General features: G+C 50.3%; 2 long non-coding RNA genes across 3 annotated transcripts; one reads left to right on the top strand and one right to left on the bottom strand.

Annotated features, from left to right (window-relative positions):
- Positions 1-1,057: 1,057 nt before the first annotated feature.
- Positions 1,058-2,389, bottom strand: LOC107144867. 2 transcript variants are annotated; one of them, XR_001503849.2, is made up of 3 exons: positions 2,249-2,389; positions 1,536-1,750; positions 1,058-1,192 (listed from the first exon to the last, which is right to left on the bottom strand). It is a non-coding gene; the product is annotated as an uncharacterized LOC107144867 (long non-coding RNA). The 2 variants fall into 2 exon arrangements; XR_007343472.1 differs by lacking the exon at positions 1,058-1,192 and adding an exon at positions 1,364-1,434.
- On the top strand, positions 1,619-18,634 carry LOC125612975. The gene is made up of 3 exons (XR_007343474.1): positions 1,619-1,727; positions 16,113-16,418; positions 18,150-18,634. It is a non-coding gene; the product is annotated as an uncharacterized LOC125612975 (long non-coding RNA).
- Positions 18,635-21,889: the final 3,255 nt, after the last annotated feature.

The raw sequence follows: 21,889 nt of genomic DNA, 5'->3' as shown, positions 1-21,889 counted from the left end.
GCTCAAGTCAGGGAAGGCTCTGCTGCAGGGACCGGGCTCTCGTGAGGTCTAAGGCGTGGAGCAGGGCTGTCACCAGAGTGCAGGGGACCAGAGGGTCTCCAAGTCCCCAGGCCTCTGCTGCACATCGACCCACTGCGGTTTCTTTAAGGGGTGGGCTTCAGCCCTCAACCCTGAAGCCAGGATGGTCCTCGTGCAAAGAAAAACCTCCTCAGCCTTGGAGAAGGGGCCCCACGTGTCACCACATCGACCTTCCATTTTGTCTGTTCTGTGCAGCCGCCACATGGGGTAGAAGTCTTAAAAAGAGAAGCCGAGCATCTAGAGTTACCCCTTCATTTCCACCCCTAATAAATGATGATATTTACCCACAGCTACTGGGTACTAACTAGGTCTGTCCCAGGCACTGTGTCCTGAAGTACTTTATATGGAATATCTTATTAAAGCTTTTTGACAACTCAAGGAACTAGATACTGTTGACATCCCATTTTACATCTGGGACCATAAGACCCAGAGAGGTGAAGTTACTTAACTAAGGTCACACAGCTGGTACATGAAAATGCAAGCCTGGGACCCAGGTATCCAATGTGATTTGTCCTTGATCTTCTTACTGGAGTTCCTGTGTGACTTTGCAAGCGAATCTTGCATGTTGAAAATGCCAGTCTTTAGTTTAAGAAGCCAGTTTTCTACAAGCATCCATATGGAGGTGAAAATTGTTGATTAAAAAAATACACGTTGGCTAGCACCTGGGGATTCTACCATCTGTGGGATTTCTTAACCTGTGTTGTCCAGAACCCTCACCCCTCCTCCCAGACCCCATCCCTGTGGCACGTGCCTCCCCTGGGCTACCTCCCATTCTCGGGATCCAGCTAGAAAACCTGGTGCTAAAACATTGCTCAATTTTAATTACTCTCCCAGCACCTTGCTGTCAGCTGCCCCTCTGAAATTGTTTTAATTGAAGTTCCCCGAATCCTGGCGAGTTCAGACGGAGTTCATCTCTAAGCCCATTCTGATTTCATTAAAGATTTGATCTTTCTTTTTTCACCAATAAAACATTTATTATCGTTATCTGTTTCGTAACCATTTTCTTTCTCCGAAGGGGTGGGAAAGGTGGGGGAAGTCAACCTCATCTTCATGCCCATAAGACAGAGCAGTCCGTCATCTGTTGATTTTCCTGGCACTCGAGAGGAGTCACATGCTAAAAAGAAATAATAACTATTTTCTTGTCAATGGAAGCAGTCCTCATTCAAGAGGATTTTATTTATTTATTTATTTTAATCTGCAAGTGAACTACTTGTGAATTAGCAGCACACAGGTCTGGGGGAGAGAATCATCTTCCTGAATCTTGATGGTTTCTTTTTCTTTTTTGTTTGTGTGTCCAGAGGAGGAGCCCTGGGGACTCAAGGTCATTGGGAGATGGTGGCTCCCTCGCACCCACCCCTGGGAAACAAAGTTACAGATGAGCCACAGAATGCAAAAGTTAAACCTTGCCCCAAAGTAGCTTATTGACCTCCGAGTGTTAATAATTAACAGTTAATTACCATTAAATCATCGTTGCCCAGTCTTGGCCGGGATCTCGATTGACACTCAGGAGTCAGGTCCCGGGCTATGTTTATGATTATCTGCTGCGACATTCTCAGCAAACCCAATACCTGCCTCCTGCTCGGTGGATTTGAGTCACGATGTTTTTTGTTAAGGATTCAGCAGCTGCTCCTTCGAGATCTTTGTTTCATGTATGTAATATACTTAAAATGCACTAAATGAGAGTTTATAATATCATTATCCACAGTTAAAGATATTATAACTTCAAAACTGAAAAGAAAGTGCAGCCATATGTGGAAATGGTCTATTTTGTGCCCTTTTGACCCCCCTCGAAGTTTCAAGCGGACCAGACAGGCAACGGCACAAAAATCATAGGTCTGCAAAACCATTTTGCTATTTTAGCTCACGGTTGTCATGAAAGGAAACTGGGTTATTTAGACAGTAAATAACAACGGAGGACTAATTTATTTTGCTTTTTCTTTCTCTCTTAAGATTCTTTCAGTCCCGGGTTCCAATATGTTCTTTATTACATGGTTTGATAATTCAAGGATGGCTCTCCGTCACCCCCCACCACCACCCTGCCACCGCCTCCTCCTCCCCAGCCCCCAATAACATGGGACTTGATTTAAAACTTCACTCTGAGCAGCCCCCGGGGTTATTAGGAACTGCGGACGGAGTATGGATTAGGTTTAAAAGTAATAAAAAAGTAGACCTGTTGGTTAGGTGAAAAATTCACTATCAGATTCCTGAGCGCAGGGTTTCTTTTCATGTGCAAACGGTACTAAATGAGGCATTTAATTCAACAAATCCAAAGTTCTGATCCGCCAGAAATAGAGACTGGGTTAGTTCAATTTGTAACAAACGATCCCCGTATGATCAAAGTCCTGAACGCTGATTTCAACATGCTGCTTAAATTAGTCTAACACCAAAGTCTTTGGCTTGGAGACAGTATTTGGAATGTCTTACCAGAGGAGAAATTCTTTCTCACACATGGTTCTAATATCACGCCATGCCAGTTTTGCTTTTTTAATGGGCTGACAAGAAGGCACGGTGCTAACTCTCTGACTCTGGAAAGTTCTGGTGCTGTCACCCGCAAACCAGCTAGGATAATTTTTCCTTGGCTTCCTTATTAAAGACTGAATGAAGGGATTGTGCGGCTTTCTTAATGTCACTTGGTCTGTTTGCCATAAATTCAGGCGCTCACGATGAAAGCCGCACTTATATTTCGCTGGGAAATGGAATCAAGGACCGTGCACCGAGTTCACAATAAATAACTAAGCGTGAGTTATTAAGTGAATTTCATATACCAGAGCCTTATTACATCAGCAGTTTAGATAATGGTCGCTGAAAATAATACACGGACGGACGGCCTTCGCGGCCAAAGCCAGGGGGTGGGTGGGTGGGGGTGTCCAGAGGGGATCAGGGTACCCAGAGCCTGATGGGGTGGGAAGGGAATAGGTGGTATTTGAAAAAAAAAAGAATAGGATATTTACATTTTTTGTATGCTGTTTGCCCTTTGAGCTCAGTGGGGAGACTCGCAGGCCTCTGGGCCAACTCGATCCACATCACTCCAGGCTTCCTGCCTGCCATTGTTTGTTTTCTTGCCGAAGGAAGACTTGGGGTTGTTTAGACTATGCGCCTAATTTTAGAGGATGATAATTATGTTACTTCTAAACCACATATTTTCCAGAAATGGCTGCCCCATGAAAATAACTCGGCCTGTGTGCGTGTCCAGCCTGGCTGGCAGCCAGTTCGATGCCCAGGACCTCAAATCTCCTGGTCACCCAGGGATGCTCCCGGTGACTGGGACCAGGGCGCTTGGCATCCTGGACAGGTCTGAGTGAGGGCAGGCAGGAGAGCTGAGGCTGACCTCCTTCCTCAGCTGTCCTGGTGGGTCTTGGGTGGACACGTGGAGCCCAGGACAGCATATTCTCAAGGGTGTTGTTCTGCAGAACGCCAGTACTACAAACGCTCTTCAGGATGCCAGGGTCAACAAAATTGGGGAGATTCTGCAGCTCTGTTCTCTTTGGCATGATCCACCATGCACATGGGTTCTTCTTCCAGGTTATCCTGAGCCCAGCTCAAGCCCATCTGTCTCTAGGTCTCAAATGTACTCTATCTATCTATCTATCTACCTACCTACCTACCTACCTACCTACCTACCTACCTATCAGTGCCAGGGATTGAATTCAGGGGCACTCGACCACTGAGCCACATCCTCATTCCTATTTTGTATTTTATTTAGAGACAGGATCTCACTGAGTTGCTTAGTGCCTCACTTTTGCTGAGGCTGGCTTTGAACTCACCATCCTCCTGCCTCAGCCTCCTGATTCTCTGGGATTATGGCTATGTGACACTGTGCCCGGCTCAGAGGTACTTTATAGTATGAGTCACAAGTGCAGTGGATGAGCCAGTTACTTGTGAAGGAGTTTCATGATCTCAGCGTCCACTCAAGACTAAGTCCAGATGGTGGATCCTGTCTTCTGATGAATCCCTGCTGCTTAGTCCAATACCTGGCACATAATAGATGCTTAATAAAGATTTGAAAACTTGAAGAATTGAAAAAGTATTCAGGAACATTCATACCAACTGGGGTGGGGTAGGGGATCTTGTAAAAATGCAGGTACTAATTCAGTTGGTCTGGAGTGGGGCCTGGTTCTGCATGTCTAAGATGCTCTCGTGGAGGCTGATTTTGAATAGCCACGGCTAGAGAGCTCTGCTATGTTGAACCCTAAATGGATTGAACTCTCTTTACCCCTCTCTGGTGCTCCACCAGGTAACACCTATGAGCTGAGACTCAGTTTGTTCATCTGCCACATAGTCTAAAGGCTCTCTAAGGGTCCTTGTGGTGTGAAACATCTGTCTGTGATGTGTCACTGTGATATTGTTGCGGAGTCATCTCTGGGATTGGGGGGAGGCTCTCCCCCTGCAGGTGATCTTAGGAGCTGCCTGGTAATTACTGAAACTCACTGGGGTGCATGGAGCATTGATGGAGGGGGTGCTCTCGGTCTGACTGAACTTTTTCAGGTTCAGTCAAGACTCCTGGGAGGCAGCTGGTGACATTGAGAAACTGCCCCTCCCTGTTTCTCTGAGCCTGAGCATGAAGGTGGGGTGATGTGACATTTCACGGATTCAAGATGATACAGGTGCAGGGGTCAGGGGTGGCGTGGATACCCTGGGTATGACAGGAGAGAAATGTATACGAAAAACTCTTATAATTCAACAGTAACAAAACAGAACTGCCCAATTTAAAAATGGGCAAAAGAGCCGGGCGCTGTCGAGCACACCTGTAATCTCAGCGGCTTGGGAAGCTGAGGCAGGAGGATCATGAGTTCAAAGCCAGCCTCAGCAACTTAGCAAGGCTCTAAGTAACTCAGTGAGACCCTGTCTCTAAATAAAATATAAAAAAATGGCTGGGGATGTGGCTCAATGGATAAGCACCCTTGGGTTCAGTCCCTGGTACCAAGTAAATAATTAAGGGCAAAGATCTGAACGGATACCTCCCCCAAAAGATAAACAGGTGACAAATGAGCAAATGAAAAGATACTCAACGTCATCTGTCATGAAGACATTGCAACTTAAAATAACAATGAGATGTCACTGCACATCTATTAGAATGACCCAAATCCCCCAAATGACAACATCCTGACCGCACTGCAACTGGAGCCCTCGTCCATCCCTGGTGGGGATTCAGAATGGCACGGTCACCGTGGAAGTCAGCGTGGTAGTGATTTTACAGAGCTGAACCTAGTCTCACCATGTGACCCACCAACCGAACCCCTAGGTGTCTGCCTAATTGATCTGGAAACACATCTATTCCAAATCCTGCACAGGAGGGTTCATAGTGCCTTTATCAATCATCGCCCCAAATGGAAACAACCAAGTTGTTCTTCACAGGACAAAGAACAGACCAGCTCTGGGACAGCCGTTCCACTCACCAACCGTGTTGCGAGGTGCAAGAGGCCCACCTGAGCTCACATCTAGCCCAGCACAGGTACCGAGTGCTGCATGCGGACATTTTTATATAGACATCTCCTTTGCTTTTTCAGCCAAAGGGCTGACACCCACTTCTAGTTGTGACGTCCACACCTCGTGGCCCGATCTTCGCTCCTATTACCATCCCTCAAAGAATGGAACAAGGGCTGGAAGAAGTGGCTGACCCGGGACACTCTCCTGAGGGAGGGCAGAAAACATACACAGGTGGCTGGAGCATCCTGGGGTTGCAGAGAGTGAGTGAGGAAGGGCTAAAAGCCAAACAGAAATACAAACACAAAGAACCAAAGCCATGACGGGGACGGGGAAGGGTCATAGGAACCAAGGGAAGGAACGGAGAGGGTGAGAGAGAGAGAGAACAATATGAGCCACAAGTAAAGCCCTGGATTGTCCCCTGAAGAATAAATATCCCCGAGCCCTTGCTGTTATGTGATTGAATACAGAAGTCAACAAGGAGGAGTAGAGCAATGTTCCATATAGAAGAGTTAGAATGATTATGTGGATGCTGTGCATTTAAAGAGACCTATAAAGCTGGGCGCAATGGCTCACGCCTATAATGGCTTGGGTGGCTGAGGCTGGAGGATCGCAAGTTCAAAGTCAGCCTCCGCAATTTAGTGAGGCCCTAAGCAACATAGCAGGACCCTGTCTCTAAATAAAATACAAAATAAATAAATAAATAAAAATTAAAATTTAAAATAAAATACAAAAAAAAAAGGGGGGGGGGCTGGGGATGTGGCTCAGTGTTGAGCACCTGGGTTCAATCCCTGGTACAAAAAAAAAAGTCCCTAAAGCTCCCCACCACTTCATTGTGGACGGCACATAGTAACTATTTTGGGGGGAGCAGAGGTGACAGGGATTGAACTCAGGGGCACTTGACCACTGAGCCACATCCCCTGCCCTATTTTGTATTTTTTAAGAGACAGGGTCTCACTGGGTTGCTGAGCACCTCACTGTTGCTGAGGCTGGCTTTGACCTCACCATCCTCCTGCCTCAGCCTCCGCAGCCGCTGGAGTTACTGGTGTGTGTCACTGCACCCAGCTCATCGTAACTCTTTTAGTCAGTTTTTTGTTTGTTTGTTTGTTTCTGTGACCAAAATACCCAAAAAGAACAACGCAGAGGAGGAAGTTTATTTTGGCTGCTGGTTTGAGAGATTCAGGGCACGGTCGGCTGACCCCATTGCTCGGGGCCGAGGTGAGGCAGGGCGTCATGGAGGAAGGGCGTGGTGGGGGCGGCTGCTCCGTTTCCGGCAGCCAAGGAGCAGAGCTAGAGAGAGGGCTGCCCCCAGCGACCCACCTCCTCCAGCCACGCCCCCCCTGCCCACAGTTACCCCCGGGGTCTGTTCAACACAGGATGGAAATGACAGTCCAGTCACTTCACCTCTGGGCACTTGGGGGCACCTCTCATCCAGACCACAAGAGCAGCTGTCTTCCCAGGAGCTCAGCAGAGAGAAGGAGACAGACGAGGACCTTCACGGTGGAGAAGCCTGGCCGCCAGGCATCGCGCCAGGTGATGGAGGTCAACGTCAGCGGTGACCCGTCTGTGGGTGGGAGGGAACTCTGGTGGGATGTGAGAGGTTAAACCCCACCTCTGTGCTCATCCTCCTTAAAACCCATCACCCAGGAGCATCCTAACCACGGGAAGGTCCTCAGACAAATCCCATCTGAGGGACATTCTGCAAAATCCTGATCAGCGCACCTCAAAACTGTCAAGGTCACGGCCAAGGAGAAAAGGTTGAAAAATGGTCACAGCCACGAGAAGCCTAGGGAGAGAGGATGACCTGGTGTATCCTGATGGGATCCTGGGACCAAGGAAGGTCACCTGGGGACAACTGGGAGGATCCCAATAAAGTATCAACTTTAGTTAATAATAATGTCTCCCTATCAGTGGTGACCTGTGACCACTGTGCCAGACTGATATTAAGGTGCAAAGAGTGTGGAGTGTACACTCTCTGTACTGTCTTCACCGCAACTTTGAGCAGCTACAAATCCAAGTTTATTCAAAAATTCATCATCTCTCTCTCTCTCTCTCTCTCTCTCTCTCTCTCTCACACACACACACACACACACAATCATCTTCAGTTGGAACTGAATTGGGAAGAATGGAATTAGCTTAACATGAGCACCTAAATGTGTCAGGCTCTGTCCTAGACTCCCTTTGCCCCAGCAAATGAGCTTTTTAATCTTTTCAACAGCTCTGTGAGAAATAAATTATGATCATATTTTCTAGGTGTGCACAGAACTAGGAATGTGAGGGAAGATAGGAAAGAACTAGGAAGGTCAAATAGCTCTAGTGGGGAAGAGTGAAATCCTGCACAACTGTAGGCTTTTTTCCTCTGCATCAAAATGCACAGGGAATTGTCAAGGATCCTCTGAATTGAACCTCCTTTATCAATTGTGTTGGGGGCCTGGGATTGGAGGGTATTTCTGTGCAGAGTCTGAAGCCTTTGTGGTTGGAGACAGAGTGGTGTGGAGCCCTTGGCTTAAGGAGAACAACTAAGATTGGGGAGCTTCTTGGGTAGCTGGTATTTCTGTCTGTTTTCTGTTGCTATGACAAAATACTTGGGACTCGGTGATTTATAAAGAAAAGAGGTTGATTTTGGTTCACAGTTCTGGAAGAACAAGAGTGTGGAGTCACCATCTGCTCAGCCTCACCTGGCTCTTCCATGCCTGGTGGAAGGAGGAAGAGGTTGCATGCAAACAGAGGAAAGGGACTCAAACTGCACTGAGAGCTGACCCATCCCTGAGAGAAAGCCATTAATCTCTTCATGAGGGCTTCATCCCCAGGGCCAGTGACCCCTCAAGGGCTGCTACCTCTCAACACTGTCAGGTTGGCGACTGTGTTTCAGACCACAGCAGAAAGGGTCCTTCCCTAGCTCAGTGTTTCTCTCTGGTTGGAAGAAGGGCCTGCCTAACAGCTCTCTGTGGGGAGATCATTCAGGTGCCACCAGCAGAGAGGTATGGCCTCTGGTCTCAGGTCCCTCTTGCTCTGTTGTTCTGGATCACGAATTCGACAAACTCTTCCCTAAAGTGTGAGGCTTCCCCGTCAGAAACCTTGACCCTACTCTTTGATGTCATTTCTCCAGCTAGGCGCTGGATCCTGCCTGATGACTAAGGTTACTCCTCCGGGGTCCCCTGTGCCAGGTCTGCTGCGACCATCTAGGGCCAAGGGCTCCCTGCAGCCAACCCGGGTGCCAGTGCTCACTCTGGCCTTGCTGGCTGGCGAGCAGTGGGTGCCTGCGCTCAGACAGGGTTTGTACCCCAGGGCTGCAGCTTCTGAGCCGAGCGAGGAAGGGAAATCTGGGTGACCTTTCCAAGCCTCAGTTTGCTGGTCTGTAAAATGGGACAAACGACAGTTCCAGCTCATAGGTTATGTGAAGGGTAAATGATGGCGTGCTTAGCGTTCGGCCAGGACAGGTGCGGACGAAGGCCAACATCGCTCTATGATCACGACTGTCCTAAATACGCCTGCTTGTTTTATGCTCGTCTTTTTGCAACATGAAGTGCCCCTTCCTGTCAACCTTGGCTGGATCCAATCCTTCCCTCCCTTGTGCCTTTTCCTGATCTGCACTTTCTCTTTTCCTGTACTTAGTGCAAAGACTCTGCTGGGTGGAGGTGGAGGAGGGGCTCAGGTCCCCAGGTCCTCAGGGAGGGGTGGAGGTGTGGCTTTGCTGCTGGCTTGGGAGCTGCTTCTCCTGGTTTCCAGGAGGGTCCCTGGTGGGAACTGCCTTGAGCCTGGGCGTGGGTGTGGCAGGGGAGCCGAGGAGGCTGCTTCCCCAACCTGGTCACTGGTGGGTCCCCTCTCTCCCTGCCCGAGCACCGCCTCGCACCGCGGCTCAGGAGCTCGCTCCTGCTGCCTAGGCAGCCCCCACCAGCCTCCCGCCCCAGCTCTCGGTCTCACTGCGGATGCTGCTGCCATGGGGGCACAGGGTAGCCTACGTGACAATCTGAGAATCCAAGGAGGAGCAGTCCCTGAGCCCTTGGTGCGGAGATGGGATGGAGCTCCGAAGGGGCTTCCTGCTCCTCGCAGACTTGGCTTCTCTGAACCCTGAGTTGAGCTGCGGCTCGCCACCCCACATCCTGTATTTTGACAACTGCATCCTCTACGCTGAAATAATTGGAACTGTAGTTGGTAATTTTCCTTCTTGAAGTGTTATTTCAAGAAAAGAAAAGAAAAAAAAACCCTTTAGAATATTCAACTCAAGGAGTGCATGCAAATTTGCAACAGTGGATGAATCTAAATATCTGTACCCCCCTCCCCTGGGTCACCCAGAACTTATACTCACTGGGGCCAACTCGAGAGATCAGAGGCTCAGGCGAGGAGATATGGGTCTCCTTTCATCTTCTAGAATTTGGAGAATAGATACTTCATTTCTGCTCTTCATCATCATCATCATCACCATCATCACCTTAACCATCCAACCCTTTCCTCGATTCAATTTTTAAAAATGGTTGTTCTAGAAAGTTCCGGCACAATAGACTTAAATACCTTTCAATCTCCTTTCAGCAGAAAGAATCCAGAGACACCCTGGGTCTGATAAAGCTGCTCCTCTCCTTGAAAAAAAAAAAAAAAAAAGGCCACTGGGATGGGGTTTAAGTGTCTTTGTTCCCTGGATTCAAGTTGCCAGAGATACATGTCATTTCGAGAAGCATGGAACTAATTGAGGAGTATGTCCAGTTCTTGCAGAGGTGAACAGGGCAGATAAATAAAAACTCCATCGCACATAAATCTTGGCTCCCAACATCAAAGAAGCAGGATCCTGCTAAGTGTATTTGTATAATGCAGTAATTTATGCAAAACGCAGCTTTGATAAATGTCCCCTAATTTATTGTCATGTATCTCAAATCAAAGTCAAACATTTACAGCCTGCGTCTGAAGGAAGCCAGGCCTCGGAGAGCCAAAGGGGTTTGAAGTAGGTAAAGCTGTGTTGGGCAAAGGTTAAACAGGGTCTGGTCTGCATGTTAAGAACTTTCTACAAAAATGGCCAAAAGAAAAAAAGAGGGGACTAGTTTGGCTCCTAGACACAAAGTGGGGCAGAACTGTAGGTCTTTTTCTTCCAAAGACAGACAGGATCCATGCAGTGAAATGTTCTTAAGGGAACAGAACAAAGGGCTAACACATACCCTTTTACAGATTGTTATAATATGGAAATAACAATGATCGTCATTTATTGCATGACTCTACGTCAAATGTTGCGCTAAGCGCTTTGTGTTCTTTTTCTTGTCACTTGTCAATGGAGACCTATGAAGGGGACGTTCTTGCCATAAGACCCCCCTTCTTTTTTTGGTACCAGGGATTGAACCCAGGGGTGCTTAACCATGGAGCTCTATCCCCATCCCTTTTGATTTATTTTTTTTTAATTTTGAGTTATCTCATATGGGGGTCTCATGAAGTTGCTCAGAACCTCGCAAAGTTGCCCAGGCTGCTTTGAACCCACAATCCTCCTGCCTCAGCCTCCTGAGCTGCTGGGATCCGCTGGCAGGCACCCAGCTAAAGCCGAGGCTTTGTGATTACAGAGACCTGGATTCAAGTCCTACCTCTGCCAATTTCTGTGTGATTCTGGGCAAATCCTTAACATCTCTGCGCCTCCAAATGCACATCTACCGAATGGACCGCACAGCCGTGCCCATGGTGGGATGGTCATGAGGATGAAATGAGTCACCACCTGCCAAGCCCGTGGCAGATGTGCCGTCAGTGGAGGTGGTTGGAAGGTCATTCTTACTGGTCACTGGTTGTCATTCTGGGGTCAGCATCTGAATGAGCGTAGAATTCCCCCAGTCAACCTCTGGGAAGCAGACAGGATCCTAAGGTGCTGGGCAGAGGAAGCAGCCTTTGTAACACGGGATTTTTAATTTCCAGGCTGCAGGACTCTGCTCCCCCGTGATCCCTATAAAATAAACTTACAGCCCAGGCAGTAGCGCCTGCAGACAGCAGCTGTTTAAAAGATTTTCCTGCCCATCTGGAGGCTTGGCATGGTCTTCGGGCTGGTTCTAGGAGCAAGGCTTTAGCTCCGTGATTCCACCAGCTGGTAACTGGTACTGCAGACCCACAGGCCGTGCTCAGCCTTCTTTAATGAAATAGAGAGAGGGACCGACTCAGAAAGGGCAGGATGTTTCCCGGCCCGGGGGGGTCAGCCCCCAAGACCTGCATCGGGACGCTGGGGCTGGTCTCTGTCCAAGGCGAGGCCCTCGGCAGTTGTTAATCTCATGACTGGGGTGTTTGGGTTTACAGGGGCTTGAGGACATGTTTGTCATCGACTTGTCGGCTTCGCTCACTTCCGGTTGCCATGGATGTCACGGGAGGACCCGGCTCTTCCCACCCAGATGGTGGCGGGGATGTCTTTCCACTTGACTTTTGAAGCATGCAAACGAAGAACTTCCCCAGCACGTACGTGCTCCTCTGGGGTGGAGGGCGGCATCCCCAGCCTTCAGCGTGGAACCAGGTCACCAAGGATAAGCCCAGAACAAACTCTTCCTGATATCCTCCTGTTGGAAAGGAAGAAGAACAGAAAGAATCTGATCCCCGGGGGGTGTGGGGGGGCAGCTGCTTTCAGGAAGACCAGCTCTTGGTGATGAAGACCTGGGAGCCTGTTCTGTGACTGCCCCCAGCTCTGCTTTCCCCATCTGTACAATGGGCATTGATCACAATGTCCTTTTAAAAGGAGCTTCCGGAGCCCAGGAGACCAGCGTTGATGGAATCATCCCCAGGGGAGTTGACACTCGTGACCATCCCTTCCTGGGTCTCAGTTTCCAAATCTGTAAGAAGGAGGGAGGCTCATTTTCCTCCTGATAGAGCTGCTGTGAGAATTCTTCAATACCAGCTGGTAGGGTCCTCACTCGGCCACTAGCCCGCCCCTGCCCCTCACCCATCCTCAGGGACTGGTGGCTTAAAACTGAACTCAGATACCAACATCCACGTCCCTTCTCCCACGGCTCTGCCACCCGAGCTAAAATCCCACTGAAAAACCGGGGAATTTTTAAAGGCTGTTACAGAAAGGAAGGGTGGCCTTCCAAGGGCATTGGTGAGACTCCCCAAGGCCTCCGTGGGAGGCCAGATCCACCCTCAGGTGCCCGGACTCCTTCAAGTTCACCAGGCACCAGCTGCCCCCTGTCTGCATGGTCTCTGGCCTCCAGGGTGAAAAGAGGGAGGACTTACTCCTGGTCCTAGGAGGGTCCCAGTCAAGAAGAATGGACAGAGTTCCTCCAGCCAGTGCCCCCGGGGCTTAGGGAATCCTTCAGGGTCACAGAGGTGAGGACAGGGGGTCAGCAGCTGGCCTGGTCTCAGTCGGTGCCAGCGCCAACCCGATCTCCACCTCCAAGGGCCTCCCAGAAAATGGCCCCCACCGGGCCCTCTGCTGAGGTTGGAAGGAGCCCGTAGTCTCCTGCGGCCAGTGGGGAAACGAGCTGCCCATTTCCAGTCCGAATAGCTGCTGCCCAGGGATTCCGCCGACAGCCCTCGGGGTCTCCAGCTGCCTCTCTGGGGGCGAGGAGGCCCATCTAACGGTAGGAGTGGAAGTGACTTGTCCCCTTGGCTTCTTTTCCTCTTTTCTTTTGTCTTTTCTTACCCCCCCCCCCTTCTTTCATTTTTCTCACCCCCCCACCCTCCCTCCCTCCCCTCTCTGACTTTTAACTTTCCTCAGCTGTTTGGAAACTTTCTTTGGTCTCAGGCAGGACCTTGCTAAACTCTAAAAGTCCAGGGTGCTTTTGTGCAAGTTAGAAAACGATGCCCCCTCCAGGCAGGCACATGGCTTCTCAAGTGGACAGTGGAAAATGGCTCCCTTTCCCCTGAGAAGCTGCAGTCTTACCCCGAGGGCCCTGCTTCCTAACTGTTGCCCAGCCCGGATGTCAGTCCCCACTCACGCATCCCGAGAGTCTTGCGTAGTGTGCAACCTGCACATCTGTCAATGGCGGCTCTGTCCCTGGGCCTCTCTCCTCCTCTGCCATCCTGGTGGCTTTGAAACTATTGTTCTCTCTGGTGTGGTGGTTTTGTCCCTCATTATTCTTCCTGAGCTCGTTATAATGTGACTCCACTTTGAAATCGTGTTGCCCAAGGAGGGGGCCTGGAAATGAGACAAGTCCTGTGGAGGAACTTGGGGGCAGAAATGGGATCCCCTTGGCACCAGCCTTCTCCAGGGTGCACAGAGAGGAGAGGGGCAAGGGCAGGAAGAGGTGGGAGACGCGGGGGCTTGCCTGGATTTCTGCTGGGGTGGGCTGTGGGTGTGACCCCGGTGGCCCACAGGGGCTGCCCATTCTCCACATTGGGCCTCCCGCTACCTCTGGGCACCTTCTGGGCGAGCTGGCTGCATTTCCTCCGGGCTCAAGCCCTGGGCTGGCCCTGCCCGGGAATTCCCAGTCCTCCTGGACACGGTGCTCTGCAGATTATATGGCTCTGTTCTCAGCCCTTGCCAGCCTTTGGGGGCACGGTTTGCATGAGGAAGGGTTTGTTTCTGTCTGCCCTCTTCGCACACCTACTGTGTGTCAGGTCTCGAGAGGTAACAGTGAGCAAAGCTTAGTAGGTGCCAGCTCTGGGGGGGGGACCCCAGGCAGCAGGAGCCCAAGACAAAGAGCACCAACCACCAGGTGAGCAAAGGGGGCCCCTGGAGAGAACAGAGATGCCCGGGGACGTGGATCAGGGGCGCAGTGGAAAGGGTTGAGACGGGGAGCCTTCCGATGAGCCACGGCAGGGACCTCTGAGAAATGACATTGGAGCTGAGGTCCTCTTGGTGAAAGCTGTAGGGACGGGGCGGGGTGAAGGGGGGACCTGTAGGAGTGGATTATTAATTTATCTGTTCATTTGCTTCAGTGCTGAGGATCAAACCCAGGGCCTCATGCATATTAGGGAAGGGCTCTCCCACGAGCCACATCCCCAGCCTCTGAGTGTGGATTTTAAATCCAAAGTTCGTAGCGTGGCAAAGGACCCGTAGGTAGGCGTAGTGACAACCACCCTGTGTTAAGCGGCTACTCTGCTCTAGGTATTTTATAAGCATTGACCCTCCTGAAGATCCAGACGAGGAAACTGCCGTCTCATGGCCCCCAGTCACCCAGCCGGTAAACAAGCCAGCTGAGCTAAGGTTCCCACTCAGCCCTCCCTCTCCCCCGGCTGCCGGCCAGCCTTGTGTTCTGGCTGCCCGAGGGCGGGGTTGTTGGCTCACTCTGCATCTTATGTCTCCCTTCCTGGGCCAAGGGACCTCTGAGCTCCAGGCCTGGAGAGGGGAGATGAAGCCGTCTTTTGTCACGTTCGCTGGGGATGGTGATGAAACTCTGTCCTGTGATCACTTCAACAGAGCCCGAGGGAGACACAAACAAGCGCTGGCCCGATGTACCTGTGCCCCGCACGGTGTTTCGGCGGTGCCCAGCTTCAGGGCTGGCAGAGAGAGAGACCAAAACATATTAATTAGTCCTAATGGAAGCTCCTTCTTTAAGCTCAGGGGTCCAGAAATGGCAAATCAACTTTTATTTTGGACAGGCTCCCAGACCCCTTCATCTATGTGCGCGTCTCTTAAATCTAAGAGTCCACGTGGGCAAGACATGGGGCTGAGGACCGCTGGGACTATCAGAGGCCCTCTGACCTGGATGAAGGGGCACCATGGGGTGGGGCTTTCAAGCAGGTGAGTGACAGAGGCGGAGGGGACGTGAACAGGGTATCCATAGTGGACACGAGATACATTTTGCATGCACACATAAATTTATATGTAAAATCAAGCACCTACTGTGTGCTTGGAACTGGGAGTTTGGCACTGAGCAAAGTGGTCGTGGGTCTCACATTCTAGAAGGGGAGAGAGACCATCAATAAATAAGCAGATGATCGAACACAATCCTGTTCAGAAACTGAAGGAGACAAGGAAGTTGATCAAAAGACACTGCGGAAAAACCAGGAGAAGACTTTGGATTGGGTTTCCCCGCGGGGTGGGGATCTCTAGGCCTAGACCCAAAACATGGGCAAGAGAAAGAGAAAAGTCTTCCAAAAGGAGCAGGTGATCCCAAATTGAGAAATCACAAAGACACATGAGAGTCCATGGTCATAACAGTCTCTCAGAAGGGCACCCAAACCAAGCTCCGTTCCCCTTATTTCTTTCACGACATTGACTGAAAAACAGGTATTGGTATCTAGGTGCAGGCCGGGGCTTTGTGAGGAATTCACTGTGTGACCTTGGGGAAGTCCCTTGACTGTTCTTGGCTACTTCTTAGAAAAAGGACCAGATAAAGCATAAAGATGTCAGAACATTCAATGTCACTAATTCCCAAATCTAACAGATCAAAGCAAACCTCCGGATCGGTCGCTAGGAACACGTGATTCTCCCGGATTCTGACCTGGGATCACAGCAAAGCTTTGGAGCTAGAATTGCGCTCTCGGTCTTGATCCCCAGCTTGGCCCGCTCAGGAGCCCTGGGGACGTGTCCTGGCCGCACCCACATGTGTCTCTTGTTAGTGTTATTTTCTTAGTGGCAACTGTCCTAAACCCTCCCCCTTTTAGTCTTGAGTTACTCAGCCTGGTCTTACTGTCACTGACTGTCACGTAAGTGCCATCATCTCCAGCCAGTGATTCAGGGGGTTATTTTATTGATTTATTATTATTTACCTTCTCAGCCTCCCCCCTCCGTGCCCAGGTGATGTCTATGGCCATCAAACACGGAGTGGGCCACCAGAGTGCTGCTTTCTAACCCTCCAAGACTCGCGTTTGAAACTTTGCTTTAAGAAAGAAGAAAGAAAAATGCTTGTCGTGGGGCTTCAGGCCTCTGGTGTCTTGTCCACCTTGTCCACGTGGGATCCCGGAGGAAGAGCAGGAGAGTGCGGGACGGTGTTTGGGGACACTGCAGAAAGAGCCGTGGGAAAAGAAGAGCCAGGGGACACCGCCTTTGGCTTAGGGCTGCGTGGCCTGCAGCTGGAGTCCAGGTAGGTCACTGACAGGACCCACTCCCGGGGGACCCAGGAGGGTAGCCCACTGGGCTGCAGGCTGGTGAGGAAAGGGAGCATCCACCATTGGCTGTGCCTTCTCAGACCCTGCTGTCATGATGGAGGGTCAAAGAAGGAGACCCCTTGAAACACCCTCTGCAGGGCGCCTCACCTCAGTTGACCAAATTTTCAGTCGTGCGTGCCACTTCCAGGTTCTGGTGTCCTGTGGTGTCCTGTGGGGTCCTCTGCAGGCTGCACACACCCTTCCTCCACCCACACACCCCAGACCTTGCAGGCCCCGTGTCCTGGATGATCCGTGAGCTGATTTGTGAGTTCAGCAGGCCACGTTTAACAGACTCATTTTTTTTTTTACAAATGTACCAAATTTTTGGTGGAGATTTTTCTATGGGTTGTGGTCATCCAACTTCCCAAGGTCAGTTGAACAGCCTGAAATGGTGGCTTTTCATTTTTTAAATTTTCCATCTTGACTTTGTGGGTAGATGCCATATAATCCAAGAACGCCGAGTGCTGAGTGCTAAGCCCTGTCCCAGGCCTCCCTCCCAGGCTGTCACACTCCCCATTGGGTCCCCCTACACAGGTGTAGATACACACTCTGGGCATTCAGTCCCCCTCTGTGCAGGGCAGGATGCTCACCTCCGTGCCCCTGCCAGGGGGGAGTGGCTCTGGGGCGCACTTCCGCCCACCAGGCTGCCACCGCTCTTTACACCGTCCCAAGAAACAGTTAGGAGGAAAGGATTTGGAAACCCGGTGAAGGAAGCCACACACACCCCGGAGAAGGAGGTAGAGGGTGGCCCTAGGCTTCATTTGGCAAGTCTTTAAAAATGGAATACTTATGTATTAAAAGGGAAAGGAGGGGCCAGGGCTATAGCTCAGTTGGTAGAGGGCTTGCCTTGCATGCACAAGGCCCTGGGCTCAATCCCCAGGCCTACAAAAAATGTCGGGGGAGGGGGGTATTGGGAATGGAGCCACCATTTAACCCAGCTGTCCCTCTCCTCGGTCTATACCCAAAGGACTTAAAAACAGCATTCTACAGGGACACAGCCACATCAATGTTTACAGCAGCACAATTCACAATAGCTAAACTGCGGAGCCAACTTAGATGCCCTTCAATAGATAAATGGATCAAAAAAATGTGGCATATACACACAATGGAATATTACTCAGCAATAAAAGAGAGTAAAATCATGGCATTTGCAGGTAAATGGATAGAGTTAGAGAAGATAATGCTAAGTGAAGTTGGCCAATCCCCAAAACCAAATGCTGAATGTTTTCTCTGACATAAGGAGGCTGATTCATAATGGGGTAGGGAGGGGGAGCAATGGGAGGAATAGACGAACCCTAGATAGGGCAGAGGGGTGGGAGGGGAAGGGACGGGACATGGGGTAATTAATGATGGTGGCATGTGATGATCTTTACTATCCAAAGTACAGGTATGAAGACACGAATTGGCATGAATATACTATGTGTACAACCAGAAATATGAAAAATCGTGTTGTATATGTGTAACAAGAATTGTGATGCTTTCCGTTGTCATATATAAATTTTAAAAAGTCAAAAAATTGGGGGGCTGGAAAATTCTCGAATAATAGCAATTCAAAATTGGAAGGACCTTGGGATTATATTAAGCCATCTCTGAGAGTGATTGTGACCTTCAAGAGGAGACCCATGGTAATGATGAAATATCTCCCCACTGATTTCTTTTTTCTTTAGAAAGTAAGATAGAAGGTGACCCGAGGGGAAGAGGAGAGGAATAGAGAGACGGAGAGAGAAAGAGGAGAGAGAGGGTGAGAAAGAGCAAGTCCAGGCTTGGCCAGGGTGGAGGGGCTCCTGCTGATGCCTCCACGTGCAGGTGACGGTGTCCACCAGACCCTGAGGAGAGGACCTTCGAACCCGCAGCGGTGAGTCCACCCCCTCGCGATCCTGGAGATGGAAACCCCGACGTCTGCTCACCACCGCACATAAAGGGGACTGCTGTGGCCCCAGGATGGGACTTTTTAGAGCAGTCAGCATGTGGAAGGGGGTTTGTGCACCTAGAGCTTCAGCTCAAATGGGGACCCAGGTCAGAGCACTCGGCCCCAAACACGCCGATGTGCAGACGCGGCTTCCCTGGGGTCCGGGTAGGGGTCCATCCCTGTGCTGGCTCGGAGCATTCATCCTTCCATTTCAGCATATGTGACCCCCAAATGGAAGCTCCCCTCTGCCGCAGTCTGGCTGGGCACACAATCACGAGCCACCACACAGCTTGTAGATTCAAACAGCAATTCTTTATTCCCGAACTCACACCGGCACTCTACAAACACGTTCTGGGGAAATCCACGTTCTCTGCCCAAATCCACCTCCACTGGGCTTCTATATCCCAAAGAATACTGTCTGAATCCCGTGAGAACTCAAGGGGAACTCAGGCAGCAGGATACGCCCTATTCCCAGCAGGAATAATCTTAAACCTTAAACCTGGAACCTAAACCGGGAACGCCCTAATCCGCCTTGGTCCTTGAGCAAGGTCACCTACATTCAATGTCACTGCAACATGGGGTACGCTGGCAAGGAAATTGTCATACCTACTTGGCTAATGGCTCCCAGCACCCCTCTGCTGAGAGGATGGTCACTAATTTGAGAGACAACCCACGGGTAGGCGTTCATGGTCACTAACTAAAATACTCAGCGGAAAATGATGGGCAGTGACTGACACAATATTCACAGATGGCTTCTGCTGTCCTCTGCCGTTGAGGACCAGGGACCCTGAGAGGGACCTATGATTGACTGGTCTCAACATGAAGGAAAACTTCTACTCAGGAGAGAGAGGAGGGGGGCCAGTTCTCGGGAGGATGTACAAACAGCGAGTCTCCTGGTGGCACGCGTGGGCCTGCGGATCCCTCCGGGGGACTCTTGTTGCCTATCTTGGTGAAGCTGTTTTTGTCCTGGTTGCAGTGTGGCATCCCTGGACATTTCTGTCCTGGGGCTTGACATGGAGACAGCCCCTCTCAGAAGTGGGATCATGCAGTGTTTGTTCTGTGTTCGGGTGAACCTTGGTGGCTGGCATTGGGGCCACATGTTATTGGCAACATGTCTCTAATCAGGCTGAGCTCTGGATTTCACGTCAGTAAGTCTAGGGGACCCCAGAGCACTGCTGTCCTTTGCAACATGTGACCCGAATGTAAGGCAAAGAAACTACCCTGTTTTGGGGGTGTCGAATGCTCTGAGTCAAGTAAGTCCCACCAGCAGGTCTCTTAATATGGTTGGAGACCACTTTTTAATTCTGTCTCTCTTTCTTAGGAAAATCAATGGGAGACTAGTTCCTCTTCGCCTACCCGTGGGTTGTCTCTCAAATTCCACAATCACTTTCTAAGATTGCTTAAGACAACATTGATTTGGGTTGTTCAATCGGCAACAGGGAGTTCTACGACTGGGAAGTGTCGAATATTTTCAACCTCATAGTTCATGTTATATTAGTCGAAAACATATTTTTTAAGATGTGTATTATTAATGACACAATAAAATCTCATTAGCGGATGGGGTTGATAGATGTGGTTTATCTAACATTAAGCAGAAATTGACATCTTGAGGGGAGTATCAAGATTCTGTGATCCCAGGCACTGATATTGAACAAGCAGGGGCCAGGAGCAATCCGCTATTGATTAGATGGTGCAAGTAATTATATTTACCAAGCTGTTTTATTGGGTGGGGCAGAAGGTGAGGTGGTTCTTCTACAGAGTGGAGAGAGAGCAATCAAGAGAGACGATGTTGGCCAGAGCTCAGAGCCAGGGGGGTTCTCCGGGCTCTGCTCCGGTCTTGCCCCGTCCACATCAGTACTTAGTAATGCAGCTCGGTGCCTTCTGCAGTCCAGATGCCTGTGTTCCCTGGCAGTCTCTTGGAATGGTTTGTAGCTGGGCTATGCACTCACATTCTATCTTCAATCCTTACCTCTGGTCTCCCCAACTGGGGCCATGATTACCACCACCACCACCACCACCACCCACACCACCGCCACCATCATGACCACCACCACCATGACCACCATGATCACCATGACCACCACCACCACTACCATCATCACCATCACCACCATAACTTTCACCATTGCTACCACCATCACCATCACCACCCACACCATTGCCACCATCACCACCACCACCACCACCACCACCAATACCATCATCACTACCACCGCCAGCCCCATCACTACCACCATCACCACCAGCACATTACCACACCACTGTCACCACATTCACCACCACCACAGCCACCACCACTATCAGCGCCCCATCACTATCACATTCACCACCATCAATATCAGCACATCACCACCATCACCACTGTCACCACATTCACCACCACCACAACCAGCCCTATCACTACCACATTCACCACCATCACCACATCCACCACATTCACCACCACCATCACCACCACCATCATCATCAATATCACCATCGCCACCACCACCACCATCACCACCGTTACCACTGTCCCAACCGTCTCACTGCCACGGCTACCTCCACAGTCATCTCTATCACCAACCGTGACCAACACCCTCCAACATCAATACAGGCGTCAACCGTCACCACCATTGTCACAAGCATTATCGACATTATCACCATGGAGATCGGCACAATTAGCACCAACACTGTCTCCGGGTCACCCACGAAGGAGCAGGTGGCTCAGGCGTCCGACAGCCCTGGTCAGAAGCTGGCTCTCCGCTGTCTCCCTCACTGCCATGCGCACCAGAGGGCTGTGACGAGGTCTGAGTGAACGGCCACCAAGGAGCACTAGGCCGGGGCAGGCGCAGGAGGTGGGGGCGGCGTGCTGAGCCTCGGAGGAGACTCTAGGAGTTCTGAGCCATTCTGTCTCCAGTGCGGACTCCTCTCACGGACTTGGGGTTTCCCTCCCTCCCTCCTTCCTCCCTCTCTCTGGATGCCTTCCTTCTGTGGCTGCTTCTTTGGTAAAACCCTCTCACCCACCAGGTTTGCCATTACCTCATCTAAGTGGCGAGTCCTGGAGAAGGGCTCTGTCCTCCCACACCTCCTCTTCACAGTGCTGCTCCCGGTCGGGTCTTCAAACCCGGGCTGCCCTTCAATAGGCCCGTGTATACAGCAGGCACACACGTGTGCACACCCATGGCTTTGACTTATATTGGGCCTGAAGGCAGATCTTATCTCTTCCTACTAAAAGATAATTTCATAAGCAACAAATACTCAAAGATAAGCATATAAAGAAGTTCATGAGAGCATCGTCTATAATAGCCAAAAGGGGAAAAAGAAATAGCCTAAATGCCCCTCAAATCCGGAATTCACTAAGTGCTCTACTCTTCATTCTTATTACTAAATACCACTCAGCTACTTTAAAAAATAATGTAAAATACATTTCTTGACAAAATTGCTTATACTATATTATAAATTTAAAAGGAAGTCACAAAAACAGCAATATGATATGGACCCCCCCTCCCCTTTTTT

The sequence above is a fragment of the Marmota marmota genome, unplaced genomic scaffold, assembly GCF_001458135.2.
Source record: "Marmota marmota marmota unplaced genomic scaffold, marMar, whole genome shotgun sequence".
Taxonomy (NCBI): Eukaryota; Metazoa; Chordata; class Mammalia; order Rodentia; family Sciuridae; genus Marmota; species Marmota marmota.
Note: the sequence above shows the minus strand (reverse complement) of the source record. Positions and strands in the feature narration are given on the sequence as shown.